Raw genomic sequence first — 20293 nt, 5'->3', positions numbered from 1 at the left:
CAGAGCTGTATTACACACAAGAGCTGCTTTTAGGGCATTGGAAAGGCTTATCAGATAGTGGAGTGTTCCCGCTTTTAAAAGTCTAGAAAATGTTCTTTTATGTAAAGAACAGGTTTTCAGCGTCCCCTCCCACCCAGGACACACCTGAAAACCAGTGTAAGCAACAAAGACTTTTTAGCTGCTAAGAACGCAGTTGTTAAGCACAGTACTCCTTAGATCCAGAAGGAGACAGCAAGATTTTTCCAAAAGATTCTGACTTATGCATGAATCTAAAATAGGCTGGCAAATTTTTCCTGTACAGAATGAATGGATAGTAGATCCCTTGGGCTCTGCAGTCTGTGAAGTCTTGGTCACAACTACTCAACTACTCAACTTGGCCTGTTGTGGAGTGAAATCAAAGGAATGAGCATGGCTGCGTGATAATAAAACTTTATTTACAAAACAAGTGGTGGGCCGGATTAGGTGCATGGGCTGTAGTTTACCTACCCCTGATCCAAACTATATTGGCACATTAGAAGGAGCCCAGCAGGGTGAGGAATGCAAAAAGGGATGGCTGTTGGGCCTGCAAGACACATCTGGAAGTACACCTAGCCAGGGTCCTTCCATACGGGGCATACTGACATGAGATATAATAACATGATTGACGATGGGATCTCAAATGTGGTAACTGAGACCCGTGATGATGACCCCACATCACCCCTGAGCTATTCTGTATGTTCTCATTATCAAGACAGAGGATGAGGGAAAGCATTTGAGAGGGTGATACCAAACAGATGAGAATAAAAAAGGACTTTCGGCTCTTACGGTGGGAAGCATCATTTAGCTGAAAAATTTGAATGGACGGCTCCATTTTCTGAAATCTGTGGCTCTCGAAGCGTGACAGTATTTTTAATCTTTGGCTCTTTAAGTTTGAGACTAGCCAACGAAACTAACTTTCTACATGGATCTGTGGATAGATTCTCTGTGGGGTTTAGGAGAACGTTCAAAATCGGTTTTACTCCCCTTTCTAAACCAATCTATGCAGAATGATAAAATGTGCTTTTTGTACTCAGAATTCATGCTGACGCTGTTCTCCTAGGAAAAAGAATCTCGGACCACTCTTGCTAAACGTGGGGGGAAATTGGTTGCTTCCAGCTTGGGACCTGGGAATACATCACTCTTAGTGGCTGACTTGATGCCTTTGAGGACTTTTTCTAATACACTCTCCCGATTTTTTAAGGAAGAGATTTCTGTGACTCTGCAGTCAACAGATTCTAGCTTTTTCTCCTCTTTGCTCTGAACATTCTATATTTATCATTATTGATAAGGAACATCAATAATGGCTGAGATTTATTTTATTTCTCTCTTCGATATAGTTTATGTTCATGTTATAAAATATGAATTTATACAGACGGCCTAGAAATTTTCCCAGGTTATTTATATAAAACCTCTCAGGTTTTGACCATTAGGGGTTGACCGTCAAGAAAAATGATTTTTAAACCTATACTGACTTTACTCTTTGTAAAAGTGTTTCCTTCCGATCTATGAGTTTGTTGTAACTTTGAAATAATGCTGAAAAGTATTGTAGGAGGTTAAGACTAGGGAGGTTGGCACCAGACTCCATGGTTGCAAATCCTGGGTTGGTCATAGCTGATGGCTGTGTGATGCTGGATAAATCACTTCCCCTTTCTGGACCTGTTTCTTTATTTGAAATATGGAACCTCTAATTCTATATTTTTCAGAGGCTTTGGGGGACAATTAATGGTATAATACACACGGAGTGCTTAGCACAATGTAGGGCTGCCCAGTACAGCCAAATAGGTCTCAGACTGCACAAACCCAGGCACCAGTCACGTGGAAAATGCACTTGCAGCTCTTGCATAAAGTCAGTGCTTAATATATGAAGTTGCTGTTATTATTATTGAGAAGCCTAAGACATAGAAACTTAATGGAACCCATTGATGAGTACATACTTTTCATGAAAAATCAATCATCATGTGGCGACAACTACTAGGCATACATTGTTACCAATAATTCTGGTGTATTTAATAGATTTCAATGGTTGGATTAAAATAACCAATAATTACCTAGTAAAAGGTTGGACTTGATTTGATTCATCTGTGATCATGGTGTCTCCCCTGCCAGGTTGATTTGATTCATCTGTGACCTGATTCCAGAGTTTTCTTCAAGTTGACTCTTTAATCAGTTTATCTTGTGCTTAGTGCTGTATTATTCTTAGGAAAGTATTGTCCATCTGTCCACCCACCCACCACCCATCCATCCACTCATCCATCCACTTACCCATCTATCCATCTATCCATCTATCCATCCACCCACCTGCCCCCCATCCAAATATCCATCCACTTGCCCATCTACCCATCCACCATGTTGATGCTTTAAAGTATCAACTTGTGTGTGGCCCTGTTCCAGGCACAGAAATATAGAGGTAATTAACATGGAAAGGAAGACAGGTAAGTACTCTGCTCGAGCAGGGTGAGAGATGCCCTGAAAGAATGAGTTGTCAATTTGTCAATTCAGCTTTCTTCTCTTTTAAGGAGCAGAGGCATAATAATGACTATGGAGTAAGCGTTGATGTCGTTGGCAGCAACACGACCCCACAAGCAGTAAGACTTGACCCTCCCCTAAAAGAGCTCAGGCCAATTTCTTGGAGCCCATGAATCTGAAACCAACTCTTGCAGGACACGTAGGGTGACTGGCAGACAGGAGGAATAGGGTTGAGGCAATCTAAGGACAATGGAAGTATGTCGGGTGAGGTCTGTGATCTGACTGACAGGACTGCGTTGGCAAGGATGTGCAGTCACACCGTCACAACCTCTCGTGACCACTCATCCTTCCACCTCTGGATTTCACTTTCCTCAATCACCCAGGTGAAAAAACTAACCTCCATTCTAATAACAACCAGAAGGATTTTGAGAGCCCCAAATGGAGTTATGCGAAATTTCTTTGGCAATTGGATGCAATAAAGTAGTATAGAAAATGAAGAGGTCATCATATTAGGTCCCAGTGCCAATACCCCAATAAATGGACCTTTATTAATTTTCATGAAGACCTGAGACAAAGACTTGGGGGTAGGTGCTTCCAGAAAACTGGAATAGGGAACAGGGACAGGACAACAGGGGAGGAGGAAAAGTCCACTTATGAGTGTGGACCTGAGGTGGTTGCTTGGGCGACAAAGGGGCTGTTCTCCTGGGACCTCCTGAGAAGCAAACACAAGGCCACCCCAAAAATGCCCCCAAGAATGGGAACTGTGGGTGTTTATGCACTGATTCCAGTCCCTCTCCTTGAAGGCCTGTGTCTGGATTACAATGGGCCGGGACACAATTATCTAAGGGATGTCTGCGGTGTTCACATATCTGATTTAGCTTCCAGATCTAACACTAATAGACCCCATAGTCAGAGGGACATATTCTCCTTCCTCATTTTTTCCTCCTCTTACTTTTATTAATAGGATGCCTGCTGGGTAAGAGCCAAGCAAATTAGTGCTACAAATTTGTTAAAAGTACCACAAATTTGTTCAAAAGCTTCCCCTTCAGTTTTGATGTTACTTCTTTTGAGATCCTCTTTCTCATCCCTGCACATTCCCATAGAACACTGGTCTGGCCTAGAAGTTCGTCCCTAATCAAAAATGAATCTCCTGTCACCAAACTCTGATTAGAAATCCAAACAATTTTTGAGTTCAAGTAACTCCCCTCTGAAGTCGGAGACAATACAGTGACTTTGTGCGGATTGTGCTTGGAATTCTAAATGCCGAATGTGCTTTGAGGTTTGATAGATGTGTACTTTATCATAGTAAAACATGCTAAAAGCAATATAGAATTTTATAAAAATACATATGTCTCCTACTGGGCCTTGATCATCCAGCAAGCCTAACCTATGGAAAGACTCCTAAAAATAGTCTCAGCCACAAAGAGGATCTGCTGTGTGACTTCTGATAAAAACACCATCACAAACCCTGCTGTAATTTGGCGACTGCTATGTCAATGAAATCTAATTTTCAAACTCTCTGATTAAGTTTATCTCCTCAGCATAAGGGCAATATGTTTGCATTTTGAGGACTCAAATAAGAGTGTTTCCATTCACAATTCTGGGCTAGAAGCCTTTTTATAAACCCAGGTAGAGATGTCCTCAAATTTAGTATCTTTGAAGAGGAATACAGGAAAGAGGGGAATCTGGGCCAAATGTGTGACCTAATTATTTGACTTTCTGGATGTGGCAGCTGTTCATGACTTTCGCTGTTTCAACTGAAACAATTAGTCACAAGTCCTGGTTCCTAGCTCCTCAGCATCCCTGAGTAGGCAGTTATCTCCACTAATTAGCTGAGTGATCTTCGGCAAGTCACTTTACAGATGGAAAATTGAAGGTCAGAGTGGAAAATGTCGATAGTGAGGCTTTCCTCGAAGTTGTGAGGCACCTAGCATGGTGCTTTGCATGTGGTCTGTACTCACCGAAGACTTTCTGAGCATCTGCCGGGTGCCTGGCGTTGTTCGAGGCCAAGGTGACCGCGTGCCCGTGGCAGACCAGAGCTGACATTCTGGTGGAGGAAGACAGACAAAAGCAAGAAATCAGGATTTCAGGTGGTGCAAGAGTGGAGATAGACCTGACCGCCAAGACTCGTCTTTCTGAAAAGGGACACCTGAGCAGAGACCTGGTTGACAAAGGGTCTTGGAGATACCTGTGGGCGGGGAGCAGTCACCCCCAGCTCCTAGGGTAGGCATGAGTTTGGCATCTCTGGAGGAGAGGAAGGCGGTCTGGACTGCAGTGCCCCCTGGAAGTGGTGAAGTGAATTGCAGACATGGGCAGCGGCCAGATGGTGCAGGGCCTGGACAACTTTGGTTTAGGTTGTGCTCAAAGTGTGATGGGAAAATGTGGCAGTGTTTTCCATGAGGGAGTGACTCGATGAGGTCAATCCAGGTACCTTGAGAAGAATTGGATCTGGGTGGGTGTAGGAGCAGGGAGGTGAAATGGGAGGCATCCAAGAGCTGATGTGTGATTGGGACTAAGGAGAAAAGTGAAGAAATGGGGTGTGCATTTAGAGGTAGACCAAGAGGCAGGAACTGGAGATGAAGGTAGATGGGAAGAGCAAACGCAAAGCTAGTTGTAGTGGCAGGAGGACACGGAGCGGGATCTCTATGACCCAAGCAGATGGGTAAAGGAGAGAGTCCTGGAGACCTCGGGGGCTTTTCAGGCTTTTATTGGGATTTACCAGACACACAGCAGGCAGGGGTGCTGGGGGGCCGGGAGGCTGGCAGGCCTCCCAGCCCTCAGCAAGTCTTCACTCTGTCCGGGCTCTCTGGAGTTCTCTGCCTCTCTGCTCTCGTGGTTCTGCTCTGCTGGCGTCCCTGTGACACCTCCCTCATAAGCCCAGTCTCTCAGCCCAGGTGTACCCACTTATGCATGTGCACACCCCACTCCAGGTGCCCGCCATCAGGCATGCATTCAGGACCACAAGGCTCCAACCCCAATCCTAAAGGCGGGAGAGCAGAAAAGCCTGAAAACCACTTAGCCTACACTAGTTCTTAGCCCTTTGAAGAAACTGGCTGCAGTTTTCTGGGATCAGAGAGACAGAGAGGAGCAGGCCGGGAGGGCTTAATAAATATGGGTGGGGAGGCTGCCTTAGTTTGTATTTCCCGAAGAGATCCCGAGAGAGGCGTTAGTGTAAATTAATGACGTGGGTGGAGGTGAGGCGGAGAGGGGACGGCGGCCATTGGAGAACACAGAACAAAGCAAGTCATACCTTGGACCAGCTCCTGTTGGAGAACTTCCAGGAACCAGCGTAAACGTGCCTCTTGCTGTCAGTCCAGCCCCGTGGGGAGGAAGCTGGGTTTCTTCATCTGTCCCTTCCCTGCGGCCATTGATTGAAGGCTGTTCCTGAAGAAGCTGATCCTGGGTCCTCCTACCTGCTGGGTGCGCAGGCAGAGCAGCTTCTCGTCATCAGAGGAATTCCTTAGTAAAGGGATACAGGTGCTGGTGGTTAGAGGCGGGCCGGTGAGAGCCTGCAGCTCAGGTGAGAGGTCAAGGCTCCTCCACGTGTACAGAGTATTTGAAGCTATAGGACTAGGGAAAAAATCTTCCTTGGAGAGTGTGTGGATGGAGAATGGGATGTTCTAGAGCTTAAAGTTCATGATGCACCAACCTTTAGAGATGACCTCAAGGAAAAGTTGAGAAAGTAGTCACTGAGTTGGAGGAAAATCAGCAGAACATCGAGTCCCTGGAGCCAAGGAAGCTTGTCAACAGTGTTACAGCAGAGGCTCTACCCAAGGCTCCTATTATGAGGGCTAGATCCTCAAAGATCAATTTAGGTCATTTTTTTCCTTCTAAGTTGCCTGTGGGAAGTTTATGAAGCCGAATCTCTATACTGTGTTCCTGGAAACTATAGAATACATTTCCTTGAATTCCTACGGGGGTCCATAAATCTTAGTTAAAATTAGTTTGATACAATTTTCCGTCAGAATCAAGTCTTTTCTAGCAGGAAGTTTCTGGATGGTGTAAATAAATCTGCCTGTGTGGTACTCATAACAACGCTCTTCTAGAATTTGTGTCACCAAGATAGTTTCTATGTAAAAATAAAGAATAAAGTGCATTGAGATTCTTAGACAGTGTTTCTCCACCAAGACAATACTCCTCTCAAGAACTTAAAGCCCTTGTATTTTCAAAGCACATACTCGGAAACACACTTGGAACTCGAACTAGGAATGCATACTTCCTTTGCCTTTCTTGATACCTGCCTGTGAGATGAGATTTGAGGAAGGCCTTTTTTTTTTTTTTATAGAAATATTTTTTTAAAAGATTTATTATTATTATTTATTTTTATTTATTTATTTTTTATTTATTTATACAAGCACTGGGTACAGTCAGAAGCGCAGGAGGGTGAGAGAATTCACCAGAGCCAGAGTGGGGAGCAGAGCAGGCAGAAGGACCGAAGTGCACTGCTGAGGGGAGCAGCGGGCGGCAGGAGAGGTCTGCGCGCCATGTGGGACCCTCCTCCACTGGCCGGGGAGCAGCCGGGGATCGAACCGGAGCTGCAGAGGCTGTGGGCAGCTTTGCAACCCAGCGCTCAACCACTGCGCCACCGGGGAGGCCCATGGAAGGCCTTCTTTCTCAAGTCTGAGAGTCTGTCTGGCCATGTTGGGACATGTTAATATCAGAGAAGTGAAGGGGTCATTGAACCAGACCCTTCCCTAACCCCTTTCATGTTTGCCAATTCAGCAGTATAATAAATTCACGTGACTTCCTGTTGGCCTTAGAGAATGTTCCAGGCAGGCCATCTGAGCTATGTTAATGTCTTCTCTTTATTGTAGTCTTTCAAGAAATGTCATTATCACATTCCTCTCTTAAGATGAGAAAGAGATGCCAAATGGGAAGCTAATTGGTAAGACCAATTTGTCACTTTTGGGAAACTCTTGTTGAGGTAGCCAAAGTGAGTTACTGAACAATTATTTAAGGCTAAGTACTGAAATCCCACAGCATGCAAGATTTAATTTTGATCAGTTTAGATTAGAGGGATGTTTCAAATCATTTCTAAGCACTGAACTCTGATGCTCGTACTGTTTCTTTGAGTCTTTGTATTTCCAAGGACTCCAACATCACGTCTCAAGCTTCTTTATCTGAGACTTTGCCCTTACCTGCAATGAAGATTTAGTTGGAAGAGGGGTCTGTATGTGTGTGTGTGTGCTTACATTTTGCCTGCTGGTGTATATGCTATTTTTATCTCTTTTACAAACTGAGTTGCAGTCTGATTTAAACATTGTGAGAGTCACAGACAATTTTTAATCTTGTAAGTAGTGTCTAAAGTGAAAATTACCCTTTCCCCAACACCTCCCATGATTCCCAGCAACCTGTTCACCATTCCTGTTTCTGATGCTGTTCTTGTGCAAGCTGCAGCTCCACCGGCAACCACATCCCTGCTCAAGCTCTCTGCTTTCTGCCAGGACATGTCAGGTGTTGAGCTTTGATGCCTCCAAGTGGGTTGGGAGAGAGGAGTGGATAGAGCCGCCATTGGGGCCCTATGGGTTGTGGAAGGCAGAAGAATGGGTGATTTTCTCAGTTCAACCCTTGAGTCATAGAGTTTGGCTGTAAATAGCTGGGCTGCAAATAGTAAAGGAGTTAATCTCTCATCTTTGGAAGTTACCTGCCCTCTTTTGACTCGGAGAACATGTATGTGTTTTGAAATCAATGTCCATGGTGCAGCAAGAATCCATTCCTCTGTCTTTGGGTCTGTCTTTCCCTGGCCCCAAGTCTTTGGCTTACTGTGTTGTAGACACTCTAGGCTTTTGTGTACTTTGTGGGTATTTTCTTGGGAGGTTTGGAGTATGCAGTAAACATGGCCATGGAAGATTCCAGAATTCTCTCAGCCAAATAAGGAGGCAAGCACTCTCAATTGCAGTCACTTGCACATACCACCACACAGCAACCCTACCCAGGAGGGGGCATCAAGATAAAATATCTTTGGAATGGATCAAGAAGATGTGGTCTATGTATGCAATGGAACACTACTCAGTCATCAAAAAAGATACACTCATGCCATTTGCGGCAACATGGATGGGATGCTGCTGCTGCTGCTGAGTGAAATAGAAGGAAAAAGAAAGCCCTCGTGGTCATCTTGAAGTCCATGGAAAGAAAGTAAAACATCCAAGAGTTTAGATGATGCGCCATTCTCTGTTGGACCTTATTGCAGAGAAAGCCATGCTGAGAAATCATAATTGAAAGGAAATAAATATTGCATTAGTCAAACTTAGCAAGAAACTTTGCACGCTGAGACAAAGAACAATTTTCTTCTTACAGTTCAACATTGTGTTAAGTACAAGGTTGGATTACAGACATATGTAGCTTTTTACAAATGTCTCTGATTTTTAAGGACTCTCCTGATTGTTCATTCAGATTTTTGGATATCTCTTTATCTGCAGTGCTCCTCATTAAAAATCAGGATTTGAGAAATGATGGGAGAGTTAAAAAGTTGAAAGTACATTTAGAAATGCTCAAATATTTCACATTCTGAGTCTTTATTTCTCCTCATCTCTAATTGTGGCTTTTTGTTCCTGTGTTTTTTGTTCAAGGAATCGTCCTCCACCCTTGCTGAGCCCTTGAGGCCTGCCCCCGGCTCATGCTGAGAGAAGCTCCCCCTTGCTGGATATCTGTGGGCGCTCCAGGGGAATGCACGGCATGAAATGATCAATCATGAAACCATTTTTACTGTCATTAAAACCTCTTTGTGAGTGATCACTGTTCTTTCTTCACATGAGATAAAAATTAAAGACAAGTTGAATAAAAAATAATTGCTCTCCATTTCCAAAGGGGAAATGTCTCTGAGGAAAAGAGGGAAGAAAACTTTCTCAAAAAAAAAAAAAATTCAACCTTTTCTTGAAAAGCACTTTAATTTTCCTCAGACATTCCAACATGTTATTTCTCCCCAAGGAGAGGATTAGGTCAAGCAAGCAATTTTGTTAGAGTGTCCCATTCCGGATCTTGTTTTCCAGAGAAGGCAGTCTCCTCTATGTTTCTCCATGTGCCTGGAACGCCTGTCCTATGGACAAGCCATGTCATGGTGAAACATGCCAAAGGAAGATTCCAGAATTCTCTCAGCCAATTAGGCAGACAAGGACTCTCAATTGCAGTCACCTGCACACACCACCACACAGCACCCCTTACCCAGGAGAGGGCTTCAAGATAAAATGTGTTGGAATGGATCAAGACGATGTGGTCTATATATGCAATGGAATACTACTCAGCCATCAAAAAGGATAAACTCATGTCACATGCAGCAATATGGGTAGAGCTGGAAGGGATGATGTTTAGTGAAATAAGTCAGAAGGAAGGAAAAAGAGAAATATCAGATGGTCTCACTTATAGGGGGAATATAGGGAATGGAACAAAAGGATCAGGAAAAGATAGAACTTGCAGGCAAACCATATATCTGAGGCATCCAGCAGCAGAGGGGGAGGAAGAGGGGTCAAAACAGGGGAGAAAAGAGCACAAGGGACTATGGTGATGATCAAAGGTGCCACAGTGGTGGAGTTATGGGGACTACACCTGAGGGGAGAAATCAAATACTGTACAAAGATGAACAATGATATAAGAAAATAAAAAAATAAATAAATAAACCAAAACAAAAACCAAAATGTCTTTGGAGGTCATGTTGGTTCTTTCATAAGCTAAGAATTATGAGACACTGTTCCTTTGAAGTTAACCCAACAGAGTTTGAGTCTGTTTTGGAACCTGATTACAAAATATAGTAGAAAAAAATTGATTTTGCACAATGCAGTGCCGTCTAAGTTACCTCTTTCTTTTGAGCCTTGTAGATTTCTGCTGTGGGCATTTGCCTTGAAAAGGATGATCTGATTGGGAGAAGGGGAAGATGAAGGAAGGATTATCTTTGCAGGTCGTAGGAAAGAGATTTCTGAACTTTTGTTTCTCCACTGCAAGGTGGAAGGGTGGACACATGTATCCCTTGCTTTTACCAACTTAGATGCTAAATGTGATTTCTTAAAGTCACATTAGAAGTAGTTCAACGCCATATGGCGGGGGACCTTCGAACAGAATTCAAATCACCAAAATCATGTTTTCTATCACTAAAATTGCCGTATGACTGGCCACTAGCCTTTTTTCATATGGAGTAAAATATTAAAATATCCTCATTACGAATGTCAAGAAACGCATTGTAAAAAATTTGGAGACTAGAGAAATGCAGGTGTGCATGCATATATGTGTAATTTCACTGTCCAAGAACAACCCCTGCTGTATCTTGATGTATTTCCACCAGTACTTTTGTTGGATATCAGGTACTTTAAATAGTTGCATTATTTTGTTTATAAAAATGTCATGTCTTGGGTATGCTCTTAACATTGGAATGCTTTTTCTTATTGGTTCCTATTCATCTTCATGTTTTGAATAGCTGAACAGAGAGATTTAATTATTTTCCTATTGCTGAGAAATTCATTTCAGTCTTTACTTTTACGAATAATATTACAACAAATATCGTCATTCCTATGAAACCTGGTTTGCTTCCAAGACAATCTCACTTCAAAAAGCATCCAATCATTTGGTTGGCTCATGATCCAGAACTCTGGCTGATCCCATGTTCTACTGAGTCTGTTTTATCTTTGTGTTTACAGTGACTCCCAGTGATGTTTGTAAAATGCTTATGGATTTGTGCAATCAATCCCAAATTAGATCTGCCGGTCACTTGAAAGAGTTCACTGAGCACAGTTGGAGAGAGAGGCTTGTCGCTGAATCCTGTTTGAAGAGAGTAGCCAGGAATACACCACGCCATCACCCCCAGGTCGCCAGGAGGAAGGATGTTGTCTTCAAGAAGTCTGGCACCCTCTTCTCTCCTGACCACAATCCCCAACCTGACTGCCAGCCCCTACAATGTGGGTCCTTAAATTGTGGTAGGCTGGTCCAACCGGGGTGTCTTTCATGCATCTCTCCAGCCTGCAACAGCTCCCTGCCATTAATATAACCACTGAAGAGTGTTAAATTTCTTAGTGCTGTGAAAATTGGTATTAAAAGAAGTACTTTAAAAAAGAAATAGGAGCTTAAGAGCTATAATAAAAGAATAACCCTTAAAGCAAGTCAATTGGAAAGCATAATGAAGTTGATAGTGGTCTTTTTAGTTTAGTCATGAATTTGTTAAAGAAAAAATGACTTTTCTGAAAACCACCATCTGTGCCATAAGTAGATCCATTAACACCGCTAAAGACACCAGGAAGGTTACGCTCGCTGCCACGGCGGTGCACCCCACTGCATTTTAATTTTATTGCATTCACTGTTCAGGTTTTCCCGAGACTCGTCCACTTGGCCATGCCAGAAGGCTCTCGTTACTCCCTAATGGAGCCTGATCTTCAGGGTGAACTTTGCCTCTTGAAACAAGAGTCCCTGTGTTACTCAAACCTCTAAGTGTTGACAGGCCTGGCGAGGGGCCGGAGGCTTAACAGCTCCATTTGCTTAACACTGCTGCATGTCATATTGCATTACGCTGCCATCTAAGGGACAGGCCAAAGTTCTGGGTGGAGTTAGATTTTGGCATGTCAAGTTCAGGTTTACCCTCATTCACTATAAAGATGTTCTTCAACCATCACACAAAGAACAATCTATTTCAAGCGTATTAAAGTCTTGAAATCATTTCTCTAACGTTAAGAATATTCTTTTGTGAAATGCATATAATCAGCCGCAGCCCATCTTTTTTTGAGCAATATTTTTGGAATTGAAACTTGTATTAAACTTCTATGAAGTAGGATCATAGGGGAAAATATTCATCTTCTCGTCAACACTCTGAGTTCTGAATGTGATAGTTTATATCACAGTATGTGCTTGCATGCTATCCCTCATTTAGCCCTCAAATACTTATTAAATACCGACTGTATACTTGATAGAGGCTGTGGTTACAGAATTGTAGTTCTGGAAACTCTCTCTAGGGGTTTTGTGTACCTCTTCAATTAAATTTCAAGCTTCTTATGGGCAGAGATCATGTCTGGATTTTCCTTTTCAGCTCCTGAAGAAAGCAAAATATGTGAGAGGTACTTAGCCAATGCTGAATGCAAGAATGAAAAAATAATGAAATCAGATTAAGCTTCTATTGCTTAACAAAACTGGCTTATTGTGTGGGATTTGGAATTCTTTTTATGAAGGCTATTGGAATGTTTCTGTCCTTTCTTTTGCTTAAATTCCTTCCAGTCCAATGGCTGAGGCGCGTGATATTGGACAGCAGAGAACGGAGCCTAGAGACTGTTGAAAAGCACTTGTATCTGTGGCTCCTTTTCTCAAGAATTGGAATTTACCAGATGTAAGATTTTTAGTGGACCCACCATCCTCTTAGACACCCTGACTAAAAATGATTGATCAGAGGGCATTCATTTGCTTGTAAGCAAAAGAGACCCACAAAATTTGTGAAGCAGCTAGTTTATGGTAGAGATACCCAGAAGTCTCAAAGAAACAAATAGGTGGGCTCCTAGGGAATGCTAAATCTCAGGTGCCCCCTTTCAGTCTGCTTTTTAGTAGTGCACCCTTTCTTGTTGCTAGGGAGTGTCTGCCTCATTAATCTCATACCTTTCCATAACAGCATTTCCTCTGTGGTTTAGCGCTGCAATGGCTCAGGGACTGAGCTTCGACTCTGAATTTTACATCTCCAACTTGACATGCATCTTCAAATGCTTGCGGGACACAATTGATGACCTCTGATGTGGACCTTGGAATCATTAGCCAGAGGTCAAGTTCAGCTGGTCAAACTGTGGTCACATAGGTCCCCCACCCCCCATTCTGAAGGCTCAGTTGGGAGTAGGAGCAACACCCTAGGCCAGGGTTGGGGTCAGGTGTCTCCAAAGACATTTGCTCCAATCCCCCCTCATCAGGGTGTCCCTCTTCCTTTAGTCCAGATCGTGCCCTTGGGAACCAAGTACTGCACTCTAGTCTGAATCAGGGGTTTTGACTGACACACAAGCCCTGCAGTGGATGCCCTCACAGGGTGGGATGCTCCCTTCATGCCCTGTGGTGATGAAAACCCCAGCGTCTCCAGTGCCATGGGGACTCCCAGGAAGTCTACCTCTGTGAGAAAGTATTGGAAACCAATGAAGATCCATTGCTGAAATCTGACAGCAAGATACTTAACATAGTTACTAGCTGTGCTAACTGATTTAATGAACAGGGAATATAACAAATGAGTGTGTTTACCAAGTTAACTTGTGAAAATGAATATCTGTAATTAAAGCGGCTCACAACTGACAGGCAAACAGGAAATTATTGTTATTATTATACACAAATCATCTTAAAATACCAGAACTTAATAAATGGGGGAAAAACAAAGAATGGCTAAAACTGTCTGCTAAATAAAAAATAATGACGAACACCTGTGGTCTTTTTATAGGCCTCCAGTGGAGATTTTTTTTGAAGACCTAATTATGTTTTTGTAATACTACCATTTCATTATTTCGCTGAGCATTATTAAAAGAAAAGGTCCGTATTTTCTCTGCGTAAAAGGTCTGCCTCATAGATCCGGGCGTGGGGTTTTCCTAACGCTACAGACACTCTGACAGTACTCGCTACTTATTGGCAAAGAGCAGGCCTTGGCAGAGCTGGGTCTTTCTCTTTGGCCATGCTGGAGCCCACCCAGGGGTTAAGGGTGGTGTGGACACTTTGAGATAGACTCTGCCAACAGCCGAGTGTCTACAAGAACCAACTCTGCAATCTGCCTCCTTGCTATTCAAGCCCTTTAGTCCTTTCTTAGCTGTGCATCCTCTAACAAGTTCCTAAACCACTCTGTGCCTCAACTTCCCCATCTGTAAAATGGGATGATCATTATACACACCTCATAGGATTGTTGTATAAATTAATATATGCAAATCTGTTGTTGTGCTTGGCACATCACAGGTGCCAGTCAATGCCAGCTACTGTGATTACCTGCACGTTGCCATTCTTTGTATTCTAGAAAGCCAGCACGGGGACTCGCCATTCCCCACCGAGTCACCCGGTCAGGGAGCAGCAGCCATATTGGATCTATAGAGTTGAGAGTTTATTTTCTTTACAGCCCTGAACAGCATTGAGAGTGCCTTGTTGGCCTACTGCCTGGCTCCTCTTCCTTGGGTGGAAGCTCAGTGGTTGGAGAATGCTCTGGGCTGGCACGTGTCATAGCTCCAGCAGGTGCTACTCACACTGTCGTTTATGCTCCATGCTTTTGGGCATTCATGTTCAATGCTGTGTCCTGGTCCCCTGTGCATCACCAGGAATTCAAGACAGACCCCCACCCTCTCCACCATGATTTTCCTCTCTGCGCCCCCCTCCCCCTGCCTCCCTTTCCAAGCAGGAACCTGGAAGAATCAATGGTTTCATGTAACAAGTTCCTCAACACTCATCTCCCACTTCGGTGTTCTGGAGGAAGGAAGAGTTATAGAACATGCAGCACATCCTCTTAAGTTTTGCCAGTGGAGATGAGATGGGTAAGAATAAAGGCAAGAAGAGGAGAGAAGATTTCTTTCCTTTTTTAAGGAGGAAGCCCATACATCTGAACCCTGTTTCTTCTATGACTACTTTTATTTTGGGTTTGATCCCAATCCTGGAGCAGAGCTCAATTATATATATAGATCTATCTATCTATCTATCTATCTATCTATCTATCTATCTATCTATCTATCTATCTATCTGCCCGCCTGCCTGCCTACCTACCTGCCTATATCACTAAGGGATAACTATTAAAAAATAGAGTTCTAGAATTTAAAGAAATTGATCCAGGCTGATTGTGGGATGCTGATTCCTTCTTATGAATTCCCATCATGTCCCTTAAGGTGAAGAATTTTATAAAGTTCGTGCACTGTAAGGGGTGGATGTACCCCTTGAGTCGTGATTCCTGAAGACTAGGGTTAAACCAGCCGCTTGTTCATGTTCTGTGAGTCCCTCTGGGTCTCGGGCACACGACACCAACAAGGATCCTAGGTGGGATGAACAAAAGACAAGAGACCACCGGAAGGGGCAGGAGACAGCAGCCAGGCGTGGTGCTGTTCAAGCAACTCTTATTCTTTAAATGAAAGACGAGATTGAAGACAAGGTCATAAATATAAGACAAAAGTCAATAACAATGCATTGAAGGTCTTACCATGTGTTCATAGAAAGAGCCCCCACTGCATGAGCTAAACAAAATCAGGCAGTGGTGGACACTATCCTGGGTCAGACACTATCTTGGGGAGGTTCTTGTCCCCAAGAGTAACTGCAGCATAAGCTGGAACCCCTGTGCACCCAGAAAATAGTGTCAGAAAGTGCAGGGTAGACCCTCTGGACCCCATGACCTTGAGGACATGCTGGGTAAGGGCATTTGGGAGCCCACGCTGTTCAGTGGCCACCTTTGCACTTAGGGGGGCTGATGAAAGGGGATGCTCTGAGCCATAGAGGTTGGCAAAGGGGTGTTCGAGAGTTTCTGGGTCAATCCAAGGATGAACTGCCAGCATCGTACCTGGGAAGGGCTGTTCAGTGGTCGTAGAAGGCAGCCCCCAGCCTAATGGCTGACACCAAGGGCTTTGAAGTCAGACATAAGTTCCAATCTCTGTTCTTGAAATGTGGTATCTGTGTCATGTTGGGCAAACCACTTCCACAATATGCATCAGAGTTTCCTCTTTTTACAAATGGGGACAGTGGGCCTTACCTTATAGAGTCATTGGTCAGATAAAATAAGATAATAAATAGCAGGAGCACAGAGCTTACTCGGTGAGATCCTAGAGAGGGGTGAGAAGTCACCCTGATACTGGCCATGCACCATCTCTGGGTAATTTAGACTCAGTTTTCTCTAAAAGGCGACTTTCTTTCCTAATTTATTCTGACCTAAAGAATTATACCCTTTCATGTAGACTAAGTGTTATTTAGAGATTTCCAATATGCCACCTTCATTTTGCTGTTTACACAGATGAAAACTGGCTTCGGTAGATTTTCTTTTTGATATACTGTGATCTGTCAACATTTGATAAAAAAGACTTATTTTGATCAAGACAGCCCGTCTATTCAGTCTAACAACAAATTGGCAGATTCTTCCACCCTCGGCCAGAGTGACAGGCTGTTTGCCAACTTGATCTAATTGACTAAATATTTTTCGTACCTTGTTGACACAGACTGGGTTATTTTACTTCCTTTGTTATTTGCATAGAAGCGTTTTGGGGCTGAAGAAATTGAGATGATACTGGTGCATTCATACCATTGCTTTTAATTTGGTCCTTTGAGGGCTTAAGATCCACCGGGGATAGGGAAGACCTAGAAAAGACTAGAACATGATTCCTGACTCAATATTGGGTCAATAATTGTGCTTAAGGCTTAGGGGTTTAGAATGGAAAGTGTGGGCAGCCCAGAAACAACTTAGAGCTTGGCCCCAGGACCCATCTTTGGTTTAGGGGCCACTTGCAGGGGTAGGAGGGAAGCCCTGCCCATCTCTGATTTCTGTTTCCACGGCTCTACTTCTACCATTGCAGTGGAAATTTAATTTCTTTGGCTTCCCAGCACTTATTACTAACTCTTTAAAGAAGTAATTTCTTCATTTCCTTTTGAAGAACAATCTGTTTCCCGCCCAGGGTAAGATGGCCTTGTTGAGCTTAAATCAGGCTCTACTTCCCTGGTCTTCCCTAGTCAAAATGTGAGCCCTCACTCTCCGGGGGCTTGGAATTGTTAGCATTTTAAGAGAAGAAGAAGTATAAGGAGCTCATCCATCATAGTGGGTGGAGAATGAGATGAAGATTACGTCATTCCTGTTACCCAGAACCCCCAGTCCTGCCCTCCTTCCTGTATTTTCAGAGTTTGGTTTATGAGTGATCCATCAATTCCCTACTCCTAACCCCTTTCGTCTGATGCATTTCTTTTCTTACCAAGTGAGAAAGATTCTATTTCTATGACTTGCATACAAAGACAGGACTGTCACCACTGGTTACCAGCCAACAGAATTATTGAAAGACCAGGGAAATAGCTCAGGGAGCTCAAGACCCTCAGGGTGGACCAAGTCCAGCAATTAGAAAACTATTAGGAACTCACTCAAGCAGACATTTCTTTCCATCTTGCGTCTCTATTTTTCCTTCCCTGCATAGATGTCTTCTTGGAGTCTCTAATTGCAATATCCAGGATGATCAGGCCTTAAGTTCTGAGGTGACCCCTCTCCCTACTTCCCTTAGTTCTAGCATGTGCAGAGCTTGTCTCTAGGTCAAAATTCCACATTTCTTGGAAAGGGAATTTATTGAATCGAAATAGAGTCCACCCAGTTGGACTAACTGTGCTTAAGAACCTAAGGGCTCACAGAATACGAACTGGGAGAGTCAGGGTAGTTGTAAGCAAAATGTAGTCCTTGTAGCTAGCCTAGGGGGAGCATGTGTGCACATGTGTGTGTGTGTGTGTGTGTGTGTGTGTGCTGGCAGACTTTCTAAACAGTATCTATGAGCGGTGTATTTGTCAACTTTACTATGAAAACAAACAACCCCCAAATCTCAATGACTTACAACAATAAACATTTCTATCTCACTTTACATGTGCTGGGGCTCTGTGCCACACGCCTTCTCAGCCAGGACTCAGGTGGAAGGAGCAGCTTTTATTTTGGAAATGTCTTTCTTGTCACAAAGAGGAAAGAAGAAGAGGCCGAGCCAAACTATGCACCTGCTCGGAAAGTTCCTCCTTGGATGCGGCTTGGCTGGCGTCTGCTCACAGGCCACTGGCCAAGGGAACCCCATGGCCACGCCTGACTGTGGGGTGGGGGTGCCCGCCATGTTCTGGAAGGCTCTGTGAGCGACCTGCTGAGGGGCAGGAGGTGTCTTTCTGAGAACAGGGTGCAAGTGAGTGCAAGCAAAACACAATCAACCACCACAAGTTGTAATAATGGCAACTATAATTGGCCTCTAACAAGTGCTTAAAATGTGCTAGACACTGTGCTAGGAGCTTTGTGCAAATTACTTCATTTAATTATCCCAATAACCTGATGAAATAAGCACCATTATCATCATTTTGCAGATGAGAAAATGGGAGCTTCGAGAAGGTTAAACAGCTTGGCTCTGCCTCACAGCTCATTCGTGGGTTTGCCCAGATTCCCACTGAGGAGGTGTCCGGAGATACTGCCTGTACCAGTGTGTTGTGGCTGCTGTAACAAAGACCACACACATAGTGGCGGAAACAAGACAGATAGTTCTGTGCTTCAAAAGTCTGACCTGGTCTCACCAGGCTAAGGTCAAGGTGTCAGTGGTCCTTTCTGGGGATTTAGGGGGGAATATGTTGCCTTGTCTTTTCCAGCTCGGAGAGGCTGCCCCCCATCTTCAAAGTCATGCGCAGCCCCCACCCCTCCATCTTCAAAGTCAGCAAGCAGAAGTTGAGTTCTCCTGTGTGACTCTCATCCTGCTTCCACGGTGAGACTTTTCTCTTTTTTGCCTCCCTTTTCCACTTTTAAAGACACGTGTGGTTGAATTGAGCCCACTCGATTAATCCAAGAGAATCTCCCCATTCGTAGGTTCTTGATCATATCTGCAAAATCCTTTTTGCCATGGAAGGCAACATATTCACAGGTTGTGAGGGTTCGGATGTGGACATTCAGGGCACGGATGTGCTGCCTACCACTCCACCCTTCCCTGGTGCTACCTGTCTGTGGTCTCCAGAAAACTCCTGGAAAAAGGGTAGAGATAATGATCCCTCCCACTCTTGTCGACACTGATTTTGTAATACATCAAGACCAATGATGCTTTTGCACAAATTGAGGAAAGAAAGTAATTCAGTGAATCAATATAGCTTGATCATCTATTCGTTAGTTGTGAAGAAAAGAGAGCTCATTGCTGGCTCTGAAAGTCTGTAGAAAAAGCAGTGGATTTCATTACTGGTGTTCCTGGCACGATGCCATAATTAATATATGGTAACAATATTACTAAGACCGAAAACATACAATTATGCCCTTAAAAATGTCAACATGAAAAGTAAACTTAATAAAAGATAGGCACGGGAACATACATAACAAAGATTATCTTTAATAATGAAATTATTTATGATCAAACATTTTTACTTAATTTCAGTTCAATTCTAAAATAGTCACAATAATGTCATGATTAAATATTAATGCTAACAGAAACAACCTAATTGGGAGGTTATTAAAGCTTCAAATTAAGTTTCTTTTTCTTCCCCTAACCAAAAAATTCTGCCTGGAAGTGCACCCAGGGATTTCCAGCACATGTGTTTTATTAGCATTGATTTGCTGGGCTGAGGGACAGACTTCGTGAGGAGAGGTTAAGCCTGAATTCCTAGGCAATATTAATGAGACTTTTTCTGTCTCTCTTCTGAGTTACCAGAGCAGTGGTTAATAATCTTGGTTTTCTTGAGGCAGCACTGGCTTGGGGGTCTAGCAAGTTCTTGCATGCCACCTCGAAACTTTAAATCTCCATTTTATTGTGTACAATTTTGTGGGTCACTAATTTGGACCCAGCTTCTTCCTGTCTCCTCTGTGGTCACGTCTGATTGCTTGACTGGAGAGGAAGAAGATGGCTACTTTTATGCTTGGTGGTTGACTGCCGACTGAGCCACGTGTCTCCAGGAGGCTACCTCAGGCTTCTTTTCATGGTGCCTGGCTTCTACAGAGAGCAAGAGAGAGAGCAAACCCCCGTGTGCAAGTGTCACATCAAATCTGCTGACGACCCATTGGCCAGAGGAAGTCACACGACCAAGATGACCAACTGTGGGTGGGGTTTGACTTGGGACTGGACCACAGGGCCAAGGTTGTGTCCAGCCGCCGCATGGGGAGTCTTCTAACACACACACATTCAGCCTGATCCAGAGAGAAATGACACTGGAAAGGGAGTGTGTGTGTCCAAATGGGGCT

This window comes from Talpa occidentalis, unplaced genomic scaffold (assembly GCF_014898055.3).
Source record: "Talpa occidentalis isolate TD23 unplaced genomic scaffold, MPIMG_talOcc4v2.1 talOcc4.17, whole genome shotgun sequence".
Lineage (NCBI taxonomy): Eukaryota > Metazoa > Chordata > Mammalia > Eulipotyphla > Talpidae > Talpa > Talpa occidentalis.
The sequence above is the reverse complement of the archived record's forward strand: the minus strand, read 5'-3'. Positions refer to the sequence as shown.